The sequence below is a fragment of the Chanodichthys erythropterus genome, chromosome 3, assembly GCF_024489055.1.
Source record: "Chanodichthys erythropterus isolate Z2021 chromosome 3, ASM2448905v1, whole genome shotgun sequence".
NCBI classification, from domain to species: domain Eukaryota; kingdom Metazoa; phylum Chordata; class Actinopteri; order Cypriniformes; family Xenocyprididae; genus Chanodichthys; species Chanodichthys erythropterus.
The window spans coordinates 11,463,780-11,483,290 of NC_090223.1; the positions used below are offsets into that span (position 1 = coordinate 11,463,780).

The 19,511-nt window shown below is 43.0% G+C and overlaps 2 pseudogenes; both read left to right on the plus strand.

The window, feature by feature from the left end:
• The first annotated feature begins 864 nt into the window (after nt 1-864).
• On the plus strand, nt 865-19,041 carry LOC137017120 (zinc finger protein 845-like; annotated as a pseudogene).
• LOC137003241 (zinc finger protein 721-like) overlaps nt 16,619-19,511 on the plus strand; it is a 78,961-nt pseudogene continuing 76,068 nt past the window's right edge.

The following is a 19,511-nucleotide window of genomic DNA, read 5'->3' on the forward strand; positions in this document are numbered from 1 at the left end:
ATTACAGCAGAAAAGACACAGCGGTGTGTTTAAGTGCATGAAGTCCTTTACTACAGATGATGAACTGAAAGAGCACCAGCAGAAGAAGAGGCCATAACCCTTTTAAGAGAGATATGAATCTGATATTATTTTTTAATCTTTTTTTTTCATTATCTTTCATTAGAACATCTAGTTTCTCTTCCACTTCTACTCTTCCATGCAAATGCAATGTATCTTTGAAGATGGGGACTTTGCTTCTCTTGAGATGCTTTGACTCTCTTATATAAATCTGTCCTATTCAGTTTCATTTTTACTTCATTTTTGTATTTGCTTTAAGTAATGATTGATTAAACTCTAATTTTATTTTGTGTCTGTTTTCATTTTCTACTGATCTGCTTGCATCAGGAATAATTAAATCATTTTAGTTCTGAAAGGCATTTACCTTTGGGGCTTTCCATGTTTTAAATTGTAATAGATTAAGTCAAGATTTAGAAAAGGTTATAGGGTCAGGAAATCATAAAATAATTTGATGTGGAGATTTTAATGCACATAGCACTTTATGGAAAAGCAGTAATGATGGTCATAATGGGGATGTTGTTAAAGAAATAATAGACCATAATGAGTTAGTTCAGGGATGCCCAATAGGTCGATCACAATCTACCAGTCGATCGCAAAGACAATGCTGGTAGATCGCACACAATTATAATAAATGCTTTTGTTAAATTTTAATAAAAAGAAACATAACAATGCCCTTTCTTATCCTTTTAGTTTCTGTCTGACTTGCATTTGACTGATATATTTTTACCAGGCAAGATTCAGTTGCCATGACGAATAGCCGGAGAACAGAGCGCGAAGTCGGCTTCTTCCAAATACGCACAAAACAAACAGCCGTCTCTAAAGTGAGCGTACACGTATTGAGCAGACGATTTTCATGAACATATCCACGAACTATTTAATGTTCTGCATTTTCGCACATAGAGCTTGTTAGTGTATAATACAGTGATAATTAATGAAGTCGGGAAAAGCATCGTCCCCCTTGTACTTAATAATGAATCCATTTGAACAGCTGACCATCGCCTGTGCTCCGTCAGGGTTACCTGAACTGGACGGTTATGTTGTTGAGAGCTCTGTAATCAGTACCCGGAAACAGATCAATGGAGCAGTCCTATGGCCAGTGTGGAGGCAACTTTGAAGTTCTCTTGGGGCAGAAAACGTCGCTGAAGGGGACGTAACAGGCTGGTATATCCACAGATCGTTTCTCTAATGGACTCTTGATGGATGTTGCACAGACAGGGAGATGATTGTAACTTGGAGAACGTGGAACAGGGAATTCAGGCAAACAGTCATTAAAACAGGTCGATCTTCTGAGGTGAGGAGAGCAGCTCATGGTATTTCTCATATTTCACAACCATCACACACACTTTATACAGTTTGAGCGATTTTGTGTGTTCGTTTAAGTTGTTGTTTCTTTGTTTGGGGTGAGAACTTTTACTGAATGTCAAAAGTCAAAGTTTGAGATCTGTAAGGGGAATTGATGTGAATAGTGTTGCTGTTGCCATTTAATTTCTATCTTTTGATTTCTAAATTTCTGTCTTTCTATCTCTTTGGCAGATCAACTTAGTTACTTTACATTATTAAACTGGAACAGAGACTGCTAAATACATCGAACCTGTAATGAGTCAGGTGAGACATCTTAAAACTATATGACTGTTTATACAGTTTGACTCTGGAAACATTAAATGTTGCTTTGTAGTGCTCTTTTTTTCTGTACAAAACTAACAAGTTAATGGTCGAATTACCTTATTTAGATTAAATAATCTAAAACTATATTTAGATTAATTTGTTGTAGATTAGTTATTTACACTCACCTAAAAGATTATTAGGAACACCTGTTCAATTTCTCATTAATGCAATCTAATCAACCAATCACATGGCAGTTGCTTCAATGCATTTAGGGGTGTGATCCTGGTCAAGACAATCTCCTGAACTCCAAACTGAATGTCAGAATGGGAAAGAAAGGTGATTTAAGCAATTTTGAGCGTGGCATGGTTGTTGGTGCCAGACGGGCCGGTTTGAGTATTTCACAGTCTGCTCAGTTACTGGGATTTTCACGCACAACCATTTCTAGGGTTTACAAAGAATGGTGTGAAAGGGAAAAACATCCAGTATGCGGCAGTCCTGTGGGCGAAAATGCCTTGTTGATGCTAGAGGTCAGAGGAGAATGGGCCGACTGATTCAAGCTGATAGAAGAGCAACTTTGACTGAAATAACCACTCGTTACAACCGAGGTATGCAGCAAAGCATTTGTGAAGCCACAACACGCACAACCTTGAGGCGGATGGGCTACAACAGCAGAAGACCCCACCGGGTACCACTCATCTCCACTACAAATAGGAAAAAGAGGCCACAATTTGCACGAGCTCACCAAAATTGGACAGTTGAAGACTTTTGAAGAAAAATGTTGCCTGGTCTGATGAGTCTCGATTTCTGTTGAGACATTCAGATGGTAGAGTCAGAATTTGGCGTAAACAGAATGAGAACATGGATCCATCATGCCTTGTTACCACTGTGCAGGCTGGTGGTGGTGGTGTAATGGTGTGGGGGATGTTTTCTTGGCACACTTTAGGCCCCTTAGTGCCAATTGGGCATCGTTTAAATGCCACAGCCTACCTGAGTATTGTTTCTGACCATTGTCCATCCCTTTATGACCACCATGTACCCATCCTCTGATGGCTACTTCCAGCAGGATAATGCACCATGTCACAAAGCTCGAATCATTTCAAATTGGTTTCTTGAACATGACAATGAGTTCACTGTACTAAAATGGCCCCCACAGTCACCAGATCTCAACCCAATAGAGCATCTTTGGGATGTGGTGGAACGGGAGCTTCGTGCCCTGGATGTGCATCCCACAAATCTCCATCAACTGCAAGATGCTATCCTATCAATATGGGCCAACATTTCTAAAGAATGCTTTCAGCACCTTGTTGAATCAATGCCACGTAGAATTAAGGCAGTTCTGAAGGCGAAAGGGGGTCAAACACAGTATTAGTATGGTGTACCTAATAATCCTTTAGGTGAGTGTATCTATCTTGTTAGTGTAGTGTTTCTCTATTATTGTTGTTTTAATGTCATATTGTGATAAATTACAGTATTATTTTTTCAATAACTCATCTGTATAGTTTTGGCCATCATTTGGACGGTACAACAGTCTTGTAGTAATATAGTGGATAAAAACAAGAAGACAATATAAGCACATAAAAACATATTATATTTTATTCAGCAAGCCTGTGAACACTTCGATCATAGATGGAAAAGACTATTTACAGCTAATAGAGGCAATTTAATAAGGGATAGTAAATAGTATTTTCCATTTATGATCTAATTAGTGCTTAAAGGCCTTAAAGGGTTAGTTCACCCAAAAATAAAAATTATGTCATTAATGACTCGCCCTCATGTCGTTCCACACCCGTAAGACCTTCGTTAATCTTCAGAACACAAATTAAGATATTTTAGTTGAAATCCGATGGCTCTGTGAGGCCTTCATAGGGAGCAATGACATTTCCTCTCTCAAGATCCATAAAGGTACTAAAAACATATTTAAATCAGTTCATGTGAGTACAGTGGTTCAATATTAATATTATAAAGCGACAAGAATATTTTTGGAGCACCAAAAAATCAAAATAACGACTTACGTAGTGACGGCTGTAGTGGCAATTTTAGAAAATGCATGTTTCCTAACAACAAATATTCCTAATATTCATTCACGTGTTTATGCAATGTATGCTTCTGTGTGAACTAAAACATATGGAGAGTTTAGGTACAGGGGACCTTTAACCTTTGAAGGTAATGATTTCTCAATGTAAAGGAAAAACAAGACTGTGAATAAGTCAGCAAAGTGTTAGGGAATGGCGTGATCTTGACCTTGCAAATGGGTATAAAAGGGACCTGAAAATGTTATGTCTTATCTTCACTCTGCAGCTTCTTGTGAGCTTGTATGACTGTTAGATCTTTCTTATAAGAAATAAATTTTTAAAAGACTTTGGGTCTAAGTTTGTTTCTTACACGGTGAGTTGTTACTTTTGCCACAACACGGCCGATTTCAAAATTTCTGAATCAGTGTGTCGAATCTGCTGTTCAAAGCGCCAAAGTCACGTGATTTCAGCCGTTGGCAGTTTGACATGCGATCTGAATTATGATTTGATACACTGATTCATTTATGATCCGATGCTTCCTGAAGCAGTGTTTTGAAAATATTTTAATTTGTGTTCTGAAGATTAACAAAGGTCTTACGGGTGTGAAACGGCATGAGGGTGAGTAATAAATGACAGAATTTCCATTTTTGGTTAAACTAACCCTTTAAATGCTTGAATCCTGGTAAATGCTGCTTGCTGCTTGCACTTATTGTTATTATTATTAAAAATACTTAGCAACTGATATATTTTTGATTTTGTCAGAGCAGCTCCTCCCACTACAGTTCATCATCACTGAAGCTCCTCCCACATTAGTTCTCCAATAAATGCTGGAATATTTCCATCAGACGAGCATCAGAGCATCAGGAGGAGCTGAAATCTGCAAAGACTGAGTTTATTAAAGAGGACAGTGAGAACATGAGTGATCCAGAACCCTGCAGAATGAAACACACTGAAGATACTGAAGAACAAAGAGGTTGGTGTTTATTATTCATTCATTCATGATGCTGAACAACATTCATGTTAGAAAAATTCAAACACTTCTGCACATTTAGATAAACAGTCAAACTATGAAATAGATACTGATTTTTCAACAAATGTTCAGCAAAGGGAGGTTTGAGAAACTTTCATCTTGTCAAAATCAGTTCAAATTAAATACAGTTAATAAGCCCTAATAAATACAGTTTTTTTGCAACAGTGTTGGACATTTCTCAATATAGTTTACAACATTTAGTTTTTTTTTGTTGTTGTTTTTTAGCAATAAACAGCAAAAATTGTTTTTATTAATTTTCTGCATGATTTTACTTATGCTCACGGTTGCAGATGTGTTTAGGTATGCACAGTCTTTGTATTGCTCAGAGAGTCAGGATGTAGTGAATCCTCCACGAGGGAAAGAAAACACTGGAGGTATAGAAAGATGGTAAACATATTCCTAATATGGTGAAGGCTGATAATTGGACAGAGGCTTCAGCCTTGAAGGTTAGAGATATGAATGTGAGGAGAAGCTTTCATTTCTTGTCTCACACTCTGCAGCGACTTCAGTGCTTCTGTATGGATATGTATAAAGTTGCTCATAGTAATATTAATAAAATAAAGACTTCATTTAACCAACTATGATAACTTTGTTAGATGGTAGATAAATACAAAACACAGTTTTGGTGAGCGCTTTGTAATCTGTATTCACATTAGATTTTAAAGCAACACTATTTATTTGCAAATAAGACAAACCACAGATTCAGATTGCCCTGCAAATTTGTAAAGCAAAGAATGATGGATGCTCTTTGATATAAAAAAAGAATATCCCTGGCAATATATCATTTTCAGCTGATTAACATTATGAAAACTGGTAAAACCTTTAGGAACGTCAAAAGATAAAACAGCGAAACTCCTAATATTATTTACAATTTTTCCAAATTATGTTCATTTTCCAGATTGAATTGTCACATAGGTTGCAAATGTGCATTCTGCAAACAGTAAGGTGGAGATCAGTGTTGCATTTGTTGAAATTCAGCACTGAAGGTTTGATCATGTCAGATTTAGTCACACAATACAAGTGGCTTGTGAAGAAACAAAGACTGGCTGTATGACGCTTTCATTGAAGCAGAGTTTCGCTGTGAAGATCGCTAAACTCAGGCGCACGTTTGTTTTCAGATCATCAGCGCTTCTTCCGGATCTAGAGGGAGAGTATGCATAGAGTTACCAGATTACACAGATTTAAGTAAAATACCAGGAAGAAAGTCTATTCTTTTAAGTTAAAAGCTCTATTTGGGAAACCACAAGCATATCCCAAAGAAAAAACATGTTTTCAGGATAAATAATGAGCACGCCAATATTGTGACGATTATTTAAAATCAATCGAGAGAAGCAGATATCGTTATCACGATTAAAATATGATTAATCGTGCAGCACTACGTAAGCCCTTCATTCATCTTCAGAACACAAATTAAGATATTTTTGATGAAATCCTATGGCTCAGTGAGGCCTGCATTGCCAGCAATAACACTCCCTTTCTCAATGCCAAAAAAGCTACAGTTCATGATCTGACTACAGTGTTTCAATCTTAATATTATAAAGAGACAGTAATACTTTTTATTAGGTATGCACCGATACAATTTTTTAAAGGACAGAGTATATGAGTACCGATACTTCTTTCTTTTACTTGCCGATTGTTACGGTACACAGGAGGCAGACACAGATATAAACAGGTATTGGTAGTTTATTGACCACAGTAGAGCAAGGGATATCAGACAGGTGAGTAGAATGGATGCAGATGAAGTTCAGATGGTAATATAGGGAATAGTTACTGTCCTTTGTGTTGCAGGTTGATATACGCTGGAGCTTGGAGATCGCTGGAGACACTTGGAGCTGACTGGAGCACACCCACACAGAAGACGAGGCACACAGAGGGAAGGAGACACGCTGGAGACAGGTGAGTATACGAAGAGGAGTCCTTGAGGTAAGCATTACAGGAAGTATATGCGAACGAGACCGGACATGGAGTGCTGTGTGTGTGTGCTCTTTATGGTGCTGTTGATGAGTGAGGTGATGAGGTGCAGGTTGCGGTGATCAATACTCTGGAGATGGTGTGCGCTGTGATTGGTTGAGGTTGGAACCAGACGTGTCTGTGACAGTACGGCCCGCTCCAGAGGGCCGAGGACCCCGACGCCGTGGTGGTCGTCCTCTTCCCCGCGGTTCCGGTCTATCAAGGTGACTGTCGTGGAAAGTTTGAAGTAAGCTGGGATCCAGGATGTCGTTTCTTGGGACCCAGGAGCGTTCCTCGGGACCGTAACCTTCCCAGTCCACTAAATATTCCAGCTGACCACCACGACGCCGGGAGTCCAAGATCTCATGGACCTCGTACGCTGCTCTGTCCTCCAGGATGAGTGGAAGGGGGGGGTTCGGCGGGAGCCACGTCAGGTCCTGTGGAGAGAGCAGAAGGATGGAGAGGTTTTAGCAGTGACACGTGGAAAGTGGGGTGAATACGATACCCGTGTGGCAGTTGGAGTTGGTAGGTGACTGGGTTGACCTGCTTGACGATGGGAAATGGGCCAATGAACCTGGGACTCAGCTTTCTGCAGGGCAGACGCAGTCTGATATCCCGGGTGGACAGCCAAACCTTCTGACCGGGCTGGAAGACCGGGGTGTTGGAGCGTCGAAGGTCGGCCGCCATTCTGCATCTACGCAGGGCTCGTTGCAACTGATGGTGCGCTGAGTCCCAGACCCTCTCGCTCTCTCGGAACCAGTAATCCACAGCCGGAACGTTGGAGGGTTCCCCGGTCCAGGGGAAAAGTGGGGGTTGGTAGCCGAGTATGCACTGGAATGGGGTGAGTCCTGTAGTCGACTGCCGGAGAGAGTTCTGGGCATACTCTGCCCAACCCAGGAACTGGTTCCAAGAGTCCTGGTGGTCATGACAGAAGGTACGGAGGAAGCGGCCAATCTCCTGAACCTTCCTTTCCGTCTGCCCGTTCGACTGTGGATGGTATCCGGAAGTCAGGCTGACGGCCACACCTAGGAGGGAGTGAAACGATTTTCATACTCTGGAGATGAACTGAGGTCCTCTGTCAGAGACTATATCTTCTGGTATTCCGAAATACCTGAACACGTGATTGAAGAGTATTTCTGCGGTCTCCATGGCAGTGGGTAATCCTGGCAGTGGAATTAGACGGCAGGACTTTGAGAAACGGTCCACAATGACTCGGACGGTGGTATTTCCTTCTGAGACAGGGAGATCAGTGATGAAATCCACTCCTAGGTGTGACCATGGTCGATCTGGAACGGGCAGCGGAAGGAGTTTCCCAGCTGGCAGATGACGAGGACTTTTGGAGATGGCGCACTCCCGGCAGCCCTGCACGTACCTTCTGACATCAGATGCCATCCCTGGCCACCAGAAGCGTTCCTTTAGCAACGAGAGGGTTTCATTGACCCCCGGGTGACCAGTGCCAAGTGACGTGTGAGCTGAGTGGATGGTTGGAGTGCGTCGTGTCCGAGTGATGTAAAGTAAGCCAGGTGGACAGCCCGGCGGAGGGTTCGTGGAGGCATTGGAGGAGGGAATGGTCTCTTCTGACCAAGTAATGGGACTTACGATGAGAGAGCTCGGGATGATAGGTTCAGGTTCTTCGGTCTTTTCCTCTAGAGCATGGAGATGAGAGAGAGCGTCAGCCTTAACATTCTTGGTACCTGGACGGTAGGAAATTGTATAATTGAATCGGGAGAAGAACATGGCCCAGCGAGCTTGTCTTGGGTTTAGTCTTTTCACTGAACAAAGATACTCAAGGTTCTTGTGGTCGGTTAGCACCAGGAACGCATGCTTGGCTCCCTCCAGCCAATGCCTCCACTCTTCCAAGGCAAGCTTAACAGCAAGAAGTTCCCTGTCACCGATGGAGTAGTTGACTTCCGCCGGGCTGAGCTTGCGGGAGATGAAGGCGCATGGATGTAGTCTACTTGGCGTCCCCTGCTGCTGCGATAACACCGCTCCCATTCCAGTAGTCGAGGCATTTACCTCCACGATGAACTGTTTCTCAGGATCAGGATGAACGAGTAAGGGAGCGGTGGTGAAGGCTTCTTTGAGGTGATTGAATGTGTTGGTGGCTGCCGAGTTCCAGGACAGAGACTTAGGTTTATCACGGAGCAGGCTGGTAAGTGGATGGGTGATGGAGCTGTAACCTTTGATGAACTGTCTGTAGAAGTTGGAGAATCCGAGGAAGCGTTGTAACTCTTTGATAGTAGTGGGTTCTGGCCAGTTGGTGATGGATTCCACCTTCCTCTCATCCATCCGGATGCTACTGTGGTCTATGTTGTATCCGAGGAAGGAGACAGAGGGTTGATGGAAGGAGCATTTCTCGGCTTTGAGGAACAGGTTGAACTGACGAAGACGGGTGAGGACCTCCCCAACATGTTGGCGATGTTCGGCCTGGCACCGGGAGTATGTGAGAATATCGTCGATGTGCACTAGGACGAAGCGATGGAGGAACTCCCGGAGCACCTCATGTATGAAGTCCTGGAATACGAAGGGGGCATTGACCAGGCCATACGGCATCACCAGGTATTCATAGTGGCCAGTAGGAGTAATGAAGGCGGCCTTCCACTCATCCCCCTCACGTATCCAGATGAGGTTATACGCGCTGCGGAGGTCCAGCTTCGTAAACACAGTGGCACCACGGAGATGTTCCAGGGCCGCTGGGACGAGAGGAAGGGAATATCTGAATTTGACAGTTATCTTGTTGCGTGAGTGATAGTCTATGCATGGCCGCAAGCCTCCGTCCTTTTTAGCCACGAAGAAGAAGCTGGAAGCAGCAGGGGAAGTAGACGGCCTGATGTAACCTTGGGCTAGGGCTTCCTTGATGTAATCCTCCATGGCCTTCTCCTCCAGGATGGAAAGTGGGTATATCTTACCCTTTGGCACTGGTTCACCCGGAAGCAGGTCGATGGCACAGTCCCATGGCCGGTGTGGAGGCAGCTTTGAAGCCCGTTACGGGCAGAAAACATCGTTGAAGGGGGCGTAACACTTGGGGATGTCGATGGAGCGTTGTTCGACTGGACTCTCGATGGAAGTGGCGCAGAGGGAGAGATCAGGCGAAGGAGAAGGTGGAACAGGAAGTTCAGCCAGACAGCGAGAGAAACAGGTGTCGCCCCACTTCAGGATTTCGCCCGTTTTCCAGGAGATGGTTGGGTTGTGCTGCTCCAACCAGGGGCGCCCCAGAACCACGTCAGCGGTGGAATCCTCCAGAACCAGCAGATGTACCTCTTCTTGATGCAGTAATCCAACATGAAGTTTTACAGGTCCTGCCACGGTGCGGACGCTCTTACGTCTCAGGGGTTTGCCAGTTATGGAGTTGATCTTGTAGATCATCGGAGACGGAGTGGTCTTGAGACGTAGCTGCCAGTAGAGGGCGCTGGAGACGAAGTTGCGAGCGCGACCACTGTAAGGGAGCAGTAAGATTGACTACAGTGGTGAGTGGTTTCATTTTATGGGTAGCAGGAATGATTGCACCTACCATGGGTCGAGGTGGTCGTGTGGGGCATGCTGCAATGACATGCCCAGGAAATCCACAGTACAAACAAAGATTCAGGGTCAGCCGACAGCTGCGCTCTTCCGGAGATAAACGGGAATTTTCCACATCCATGGGTTCTTGAGCTGGTTCTGGGGAGCTGACGGGTTCGGATCGGCAGAGGAGCATGTTGGGAAGTGACTGATCCTGGTGCTCTTGGATGCACGCCTGCATGCGAGTGGCACAGCGAATGGAGAGCTGGATGAACTTCTCAAGGCCGATGGAATCCTCGCATGCAGCGAGATGCAGCCGTACCCGAGGTTCTAATCCTTGACGATATGTTGTGATCAGAGCTTGTTCATTCCATCCGCTAACTGCTGCAAGTGTTCTGAAGTGCAAAGCATAATCGTAAATCGACATTGATCCTTTGGGACCGTTGGGACCAGATGGAATCGGCCCACTTCAATGCTTTGCCGTTGAGCTGAAAAATGATGAATGTGATCTTGGATGATTCACTCGGGTACAGGTGCGGCTGCATCTCCAGGACCAGTGTGCATTGCAGCAGGAATCCGCTGCAATCCTCCGCCGATCCTGAGTAGGGTGCGGGTTTGGCCATGGGACTGGCGTACAGCGGTTGTGAAAGAGAACTAATGGCGCTGGTGGTGGTGTTCGCTGGTGCAGGTGCAGGAGCAGTGACAGGAGATGACGGTGGTGGATTGATGGTAAGAGTTCGCCGAAGCGCATCCACCAGGTCTTGAAAGGGATCCGGTTGGCTCATACTGGGTCTGCGGTGTTGGTCCGGTCTTCTGTTACGGTACACAGGAGGCAGACACAGATGTAAACAGGTATTGGTAGTTTATTGACCACAGTAGAGCAAGGGATATCAGACAGGTGAGTAGAATGGATGCAGATGAAGTTCAGATGGTAATATAGGGAATAGTTACTGTCCTTTGTATTGCAGGTTGATATACGCTGGAGCTTGGAGATCGCTGGAGACACTTGGAGCTGACTGGAGCACACCCACACAGAAGACGAGGCACACAGAGGGAAGGAGACACGCTGGAGACAGGTGAGTATACGAAGAGGAGTCCTTGAGGTAAGCATTACAGGAAGTATATGCGAATGAGACCGGACATGGAGTGCTGTGTGTGTGTGCTCTTTATGGTGCTGTTGATGAGTGTGGCGATGAGGTGCAGGTGGCGGTGATCAGTACCCTGGAGATGGTGTGCGCTGTGGGTGATCAGTACCCTGGAGATGGTGTGCGCTGTGATTGGTTAAGGTTGGAACCTGACGTGTCTTTGACACCTATACCGTTACCTATAATTGTGATTAAAGTATTAATTTCTCTCTCTCTCTTTTTTAATAAATATAATTGTTGTTATTTAAAAGAAATGTACAAACAAATTACAAACAATACAACAAATACTATAGAGATACAAATTAAATAATCTTGTTTTTCAGATACAGTAGGTTTATTTACCATGTTTACATTAATTTAATATATTTTGTTGTTTTATTAACATTAATAACAAATATAGGCTACGGTCCCTTTAAGACCGAATCCATGAACACTGACACATATCCTGTTTTCACCCAAATGTTTACATCCACTTAAGCCATAACCGACTGTATTTACCTGAGATACCCCACACGATAAACATTTTGACAGCTGTGTGTGCATTTGACCATTCAGGCGCATAGAGAACCGATCGCACGCTGTCTGAGAGAACCGGGATCTTGTACAAAAAAGAGAGAGAGCGTGTGCAAGAAAGAGAGTGCTTCTGGTCTGTGTTATTCAGCGCAATTCCACCTATCCCGCCTACACTAATCGATAACGAACTGTGATTAAAAGCATGCAGTTCACAATGCATGTGTTGTCATCATATATTTTGAAGTATTTCCACATCTCTTGTCATAGTTCCCTTTGTTCCCAGAATCCATTTCCCAAGATCTTTCATGTTTCCACACCTGCACTCACTTCCTCGTCATCTCCTCATCACTCATCACCTGCACCTGGACTTGATCATCTGCACTCTCTTTATAATGGACTCACTCCCTGCACTCCTTGTCTGATCTTAATGTTAGTTTACAGTGTATGTGTTGTGTCTCATCTCTTTTGTGGAATAAATACCTTTAACTGTGGATCTCCGTATATGCCTCATCTCTACCGCAACTAACACGTAACAGAAGATCATACCCAACCGCTGGACATCCACAAGTTAATATGGGTATCTTCCTTGTACCTGTGCCCCCAAAGAAAAGTGGATGCAAGCTCTCGGCGGAGGACCACCTCTGGACTGCCAGACAGGACGGCCACCCGCTGGAGAAGTATGTGGAGGAATTCGCTGAGCTTTCTAGTAAGGTGAGCTGGCCTGATGCAAATTTGAACACTTGTTTTTTGTGGGGTCTGGACGAGGAGACGATTCGTTATTTTGAACCAGAATGCCTCTTTTTCCTAGTCGAGTCTATTAATCTGATTTTCTTTCTTAATATTTCAGAGTTTGAAATTCAAGAGGTTCAGAAAGAGTTGTATTCTCTTCCTCCAGCCCTCTCAGAAACACAGGTCAATTCAACACTGGTCAATTCACCAGCTGCTGATTTCCTCCACCTACCACTCCAGTGGCATTTCCCTTGGCCTTGTCTGACCTTCAGCCCAGACCGTTCAAGAAGAGGTCCAACGCGAGTCGCAGATGGTATAAGAAGTCGGTCGCTGCCTCACCTGAGCCTTCTTTTAAGCCTGCTGACGAGCAGCCCATACCAGTCTTCCACGAGCCCGCTTCAGCCTTCCATGAGCCACCAAAGGAGGCGGAATGACTGATAGACTTTTGGGCTGAACCAGCAGTCCCAGCCTTCCCCAAGCCCTCTCCAGCCCTTGATGAGCCCTCTCCGGCCTTCAAGCCTCTCTAGCCCTCGACGAGCCAGCTCCAGCCCTCCAACATGAGCCAGGCCACAAGTCCCTTCTTACCACCAGGGATTTCCCCAAGAAAATGTGGTGGGGTTGAGGGGGGGCATGTACATGTACCCGTGGGTGGGGAACCCATGGGTGGGATTCCAGTCCCACCATGGCCTTCCACGGCTCCTGACTTGCCATGGACTACCGAGGCTCCAGACCCACCATGGCCTGCTAAGGCTCCTGACCTGCCAGGACCACCCACAGCCTCCGACCTGCCTTGGCTGCCTGAACTCCTGGACCTGCCCTGGAGACCTCCGTTCCCGTCCGCTCCTTTCTCTGCACCTGCGTGAGGACTCCAGGGCACTCACTACCCTCCTCGGTTTTTCCATCTACGGCGCGAGGCCACACCTATCGGGAGGGGGAGGTAATGTCACAGTTCTCTTTGTTCCTAGACTCCATTTCCCAAGATCCTTCATGTTTCCACACCTGCACTCACTTCCTCGTCATCTCCCCATCATCACTTATCACCTGCACTTGGACTTGATCATCTGCACTCCCTTTATAATGGACTCACTCCCTGCACTCCTTGTCTGATCTTAATGTTAGCTTACTATGTATGTGTTGTGTCTCAGCTCTTTTGTGGAATAAATACCTTTAATTGTGAATCTCCGTACATGCCTCATGTATAGCGCAACCAACACGTAACACCTCTGAGGCTGACATTGTTTCTGCTGCTGCCTCCGGTGTTTCTGTGCATGGAAAATTCTGTTAGCTACGTCATGTGAGGTATTGGTCTTTGGTATCGGGGGTATTTTTATGAATATTAGTACAAGTACATGAGCCTGGTATCGGGCCCCCTTCTTTTTATGTTTTTTATGCTTTTTAATACGTTATGACAATGCACACTGAGCCAGTTTCCCAACGTGATTTCTTAACTGCCACAAAGTTAAATTCATTAAAATGGACATTTGTCCTTGAAATATGATGTACTGCCACAACAAAGCCACATTTTGAGCACTTTTTACTGTATCAGCCTTTTTTTAACTTGGCAAAAAGAACAATGCACACAGCCATTCATGTTACGGTTTCCCGGCCATTACAGAGAATGCTTTAAAGCGGACATAAGGCTGTGATATAAACTGCCCTATGAAAGCCACATTTCAGCAAATAGATTGTTAATCATGCACATCATTAATCTCTTTTTCTTTATAATTTTGAGCAAGATCTTTATTAACTCATTCACATCCATACATCAGGGCTCAGTTTTATGTCTTTCCACTTTATATTTTTCTCTTTAAATTATTTGGATGCACTGAGAATGAAATAATTATTTTTTACTTTTATTTCAGACCCAATAGAAGAGAGCGAGGAGAGTGAAGAAGTGAGTGAAGTGGAGAAGAAACATCATGACAAACCTGGAAAAAAACATTTGAGTCACTCAAAGACTAAAAAGACATTTTTAAAGAAAAGAAGAGCCAAGAAATCTACAACCTGCACTCAGTGTGGAAAGAGTTTCTCAACCAAACAAAATCTTGAGGTTCACATGAGGATCCACACTGGAGAGAAGCTGTTCACATGTGATCAATGTGGAAAGAGTTTTCCAAGCAAACGTAATCTTGAGCATCACATGAGGATCCACACTGGAGAGAAGCCGTTCAAATGTGATCAATGTGGAAAGAGTTTTCCAAGCAAATGTAAACTTGAGCATCACATGAGGATCCACACTGGAGAGAAGCCGTTCACATGTGATCAGTGTGGAAAGAGATTCAGTCAATCATCAAACCTTAAAGATCACATGATGATCCACACTGGAGAGAAGCTGTTCACATGTGATCAATGTGGAAAGAGTTTTCCAAGCAAACGTAATCTTGAGCGTCACATGAGGATCCACACTGGAGAGAAGCCGTTCAAATGTGATCAATGTGGAAAGAGTTTTCCAAGCAATCATCAAATCTTGAGCGTCACATGAGGATCCACACTGGAGAGAAGCCGTTCAAATGTGATCAATGTGGAAAGAGTTTTCCAAGCAAACGTAATCTTGAGCGTCACATGAGGATTCACACTGGAGAGAAGCCGTTCAAATGTGATCAATGTGGAAAGAGTTTTCCAAGCAAACGTAATCTTGAGCGTCACATGAGGATCCACACTGGAGAGAAGCCGTTCACATGTGATCAGTGTGGAAAGAGATTCAGTCATTCATCAAACCTTAAAGATCACATGATGATCCACATTGACGGAATCTCTTTCCACACATGTGATCAGTGTGGAAAGAGATTCCGTCAATCATCAAACCTTAAAGATCACATGATGATCCACACTGGAGAGAAGCTGTTCACATGTGATCAGTGTGGGAAGAGTTTCACAAGTTCAGGTTACTGTAAATTACACATGACGATCCACACCGGAGAGAAGCCATTCACATGTGACCAATGCGGATGGAAATTCTTAACCAAACAAAAGTTTGAAGTTCACATAAGAGTTCATACTGGAGAGAGGCCGTTCACATGTGATCAATGCGGGAAGAGCTTTATGGATTCATCAAAACATAAAAGACACATGAAAATCCACACTGGAGAGAAGCCGTACGCATGTGATCAGTGTGGGTTTAGTTTCACAGAATCAGATATACTTAAGAGACACATGAGGATCCACACTGGAGAGAAGCCGTATACATGCAGTACATGTGGGAAGAGTTTCAGTGATTCAGGAAACCTTAAGATTCACATGAGAATCCACACTGGAGAGAAGCCTTTCATGTGTGAACACTGTGAAAAGAGATTTTCAACCAAACATAGTCTTGAGCTTCACTTGAGAATCCACACTGGAGAGAAGCCATTCACATGTGATCAGTGTGGGAAGAGCTTCAAAGACAAACCAGGTATTGCGCTTCACATGAGAGTTCACACTGGAGAGAAGCCATACATGTGTGAACACTGTGAAAAAAGATTCTCAACCAAATATAGTCTTGAGCTTCACATGAGAATTCATACTGGAGAGAAGCCATTCGCATGTGATCAGTGCAAGACGAGATTCAGAGATAAACCAAGTCTTGTGATTCACATGAGAGTTCACACTGGAGAGAAGCCATACATGTGTGTTGAGTGTGAAAAGAGATTCACTCACAGAAAAAATCTTATTGCTCACATGAGGATTCATACTGGAGAGAAGCCGTTCACATGTGATCACTGTGGCAAAATATTTATTGGGTCATCAGTCCTGAAGAAACACCTGACAGTTCATACGAAGGAGAAGCCACATTCATGTTCTGTGTGTGGAAAGAGTTTTTCACTGCTGCAAAGTTTACAGAGACATCAGAAAATACACACTGGTGTGAAAGAGTACAAGTGCTTTGAGTGTGAGAAGACTTTTATTACAGCAAACTGTTTAAAAGTGCACCAGAGAATTCACACTGGAGAAAAACCTTACAAGTGTTCACTCTGTGACAAGAGATTTAGTAAGTCATCATCTCTGATAAGACATGAGAAGATTCACACTGGAGAAAAAACCTTACAAGTGTTCACACTGTGACGAGATTCATCGTGTCATCAAATCTGAAAACACATGAGATGATCCACAGCAGAGAGAAGCCGCACACGTGTGATCGGTGTGGAAAGAGTTTCACTATTAAAAGTCACCTGAAGCGACACATTAAGATCCACTTAGTTTCCTAACAGCCATGATGAGGGACGATACATTTTGTTGTTAGATTTTATGGGTGGGTGATCTGACGAGTTTATATCATGTTTTATCTTGAAGAAGTTTTCAAGAGAATCATAGAGATTGTGATCTTTTTTTTTTTCTTCGTAATAATGTTAACTACACCAATGAATGCCCATTAAATGGTTGTGCTGACTGGCCAAATTATATCACTCCATCATGTGTCTTTCATTCATGGTGACGTATTTGAATAACAATTCAATGCGAGCTAGCAATAGAGCTGTGAGAGGAATTGATTTGAGGAATTTAGTTTCAATTTCGATTAGGAAAACGTGATTTAAAAAAAAACTGGAAGACGCAGACGTAATCGCTGAATCCAGTCATACAAATGAAATCTACTCTATAACTGTATAATATGTCAATTAAGGCTACGTCCACAAGAAGCCGGATCTTACCCTAAACCGATCTTTTTTTTTTTTCTGCGTCCACACAAAACCACTGAAACGACTCAAAATGTAGTATACATGCCCAACCATTATGTGGCGCTGTAATTCTGCCGCAGAAATGCACTTAAAGCAGCGAAGAAGACTTGCGCATAAACCTTGCCCTCTGAATACAAACTTTAGCAAAACTTAGAAATAACACTTTATTTTGGCTCAGTAGCTTCTGAAGCATAAATGCAAGCATCTAGAGTCTGCTATTACTGTTGTTGGTGCTGTTTTGTGGTGTTAGCGCCGTCTGACTAGGATAGACACGTGGGGTGAGGACATCATAATTTCAGAAAATATACGGATTGCCGCGTCCATACGAAAACGCAAAGACGGCGTTTTCAAATTTATTCACTCTGGGACCTGGTTTCATAAAATAGCGGTTTCACCTTTCGAAAACGCCATATCCGTGTGGACGATAAATATCCGATAAAAAAATTGTGCGTATTCACAGAAACGCGTCTCCGTGTGGACGGGGACTAAATCAAAACCAGGTCAAGTAGACTTAAATCAGATTGTGATATGGACTAGTGTCTGTGAATATTAAACCCCAAAACACTGTCAAGTGTCTCACCTCAGTCATGGTATTGTGTCTGAAAGAGAGCACTGTTTCTGTTTTGACTGCTGCCAGTACCAGGACTCAAACTCATAACCTTTGGGTTACAATTCTGACTCTCTAACCACTAGGCCACAACTGCACATCAAGTGGTAGATAATGTGTATGATTCAGAGAGAAAGCAACGTGGCCGATTGACTGGCTATCACGCTTCATTGCTGAAGCATTAAGAGTTCCTTTCACTGGAACTAAGGGCCAAGCCCAACCCCTGAAAAACAACCCCACACCACAGCGCTGACAGCGGACACGCGCACAGCGTTTGAGAGCAGAGAATACTGCTTATTTTTTTCATGATTTTGGTAACTTATTTCATTTACTTAGCAATATTTTTTTAATCATTCAAATTTGGCTGGGTGTTTAATTACATGTTTTTTTGTGGTGTATCAAACTTAAAGGTGCCCAAGAATGCTTTTTCACAAGATGTAATATAAGTCTAAGGTGTCTCCTGAATGTGTCTGTGAAGTTTAAGCTCAGAATACCACATAGATTTTTTTTTATTAATTTTTTTAACTGTCTATTTTGGGGCATCATTAACTATACACTGATTTTTACAGTCGCCGCCCCTTTAAATCGCGTGCCCCCTGCCTCACAAGCTCTTGACTATATTACAGTGCATTTACAAAGTTCACCCAGCTAATATAACCCTCAAATTGATCTTTACAAGATGTTCGTCATGCATGCTGTGTGCATACATCGAATCATGTGAGTAAAGTATTTATTTTGATTTTCATATTTGATTCTCTATGAGTTTGAGGCTATGCTCTGTGGCTAAAGCTAACATTACACACTGTTGGAGTGATTTATAAAGAATGAAGTTGTATTTATGAATTATACAGACTGCAAGTGTTTAAAAATGAAAATAGCGACGGCTCTCTTGTCTCCGTGAATACAGTAATAAACGATGGTAACTTTAACCACATTTAACAGTACATTAGCAACATGCTAATGAAACATTTAGAAAGACCATTTACAAATATCACTAAAAATATCATGATATCATGGATCATGTCAGTTATTATTGCTCCATCTGCCATTTTTCGCTGTTGTTCTTGCTTGCTTACCTTGTCTGTGCACAGATCCAGACGTTAATACTGCCTTTCCTTGTCTAATGCTTGAACATGGGCTGGCATATATGCAAATATTGGGGCGTACACCCCGACTGTTACGTAACAGTCGGTGTTATGTTGAGATCTGCGTGTTTTCCGGAAGTCTTTTAAACAAATGAGATTTACATAAGAAAGAGGAAGCAATGGGGTTTGAAACTCAATGTATATCTTTTCCATGTACTGAACTCTTGTTATTCAACTGTGCCAAGATAAATTCAATTTTTCATTCGAAGGCACCTTTAAATACTTTAATATGGCTGTACAGGGACTTTAAATCGATATAAACCTTTTATGCATTAAATGATTTTAAATAAATGCAACCATTGAAATGATTGTTTGGTTGTTGAAATGTTCTTTACTGGTATTCTCTATAATGTCTGTGTTTGATGTATGAACTATAAACTTGTTGACTGGTTTTAAGAGGCCATGAATATGTGTTCAGACAAATATATGTTTTTCTACCTGACCAAGACCGCTAGGGTCACAAAGGACACAATACAGCATTTGGGATATGTGACACGAGTTTTACCTTGCTCTGTATTTTTCCAAAGAATGAAGATGAATATTGTCTGTAATTCTCACAAAGACGAGA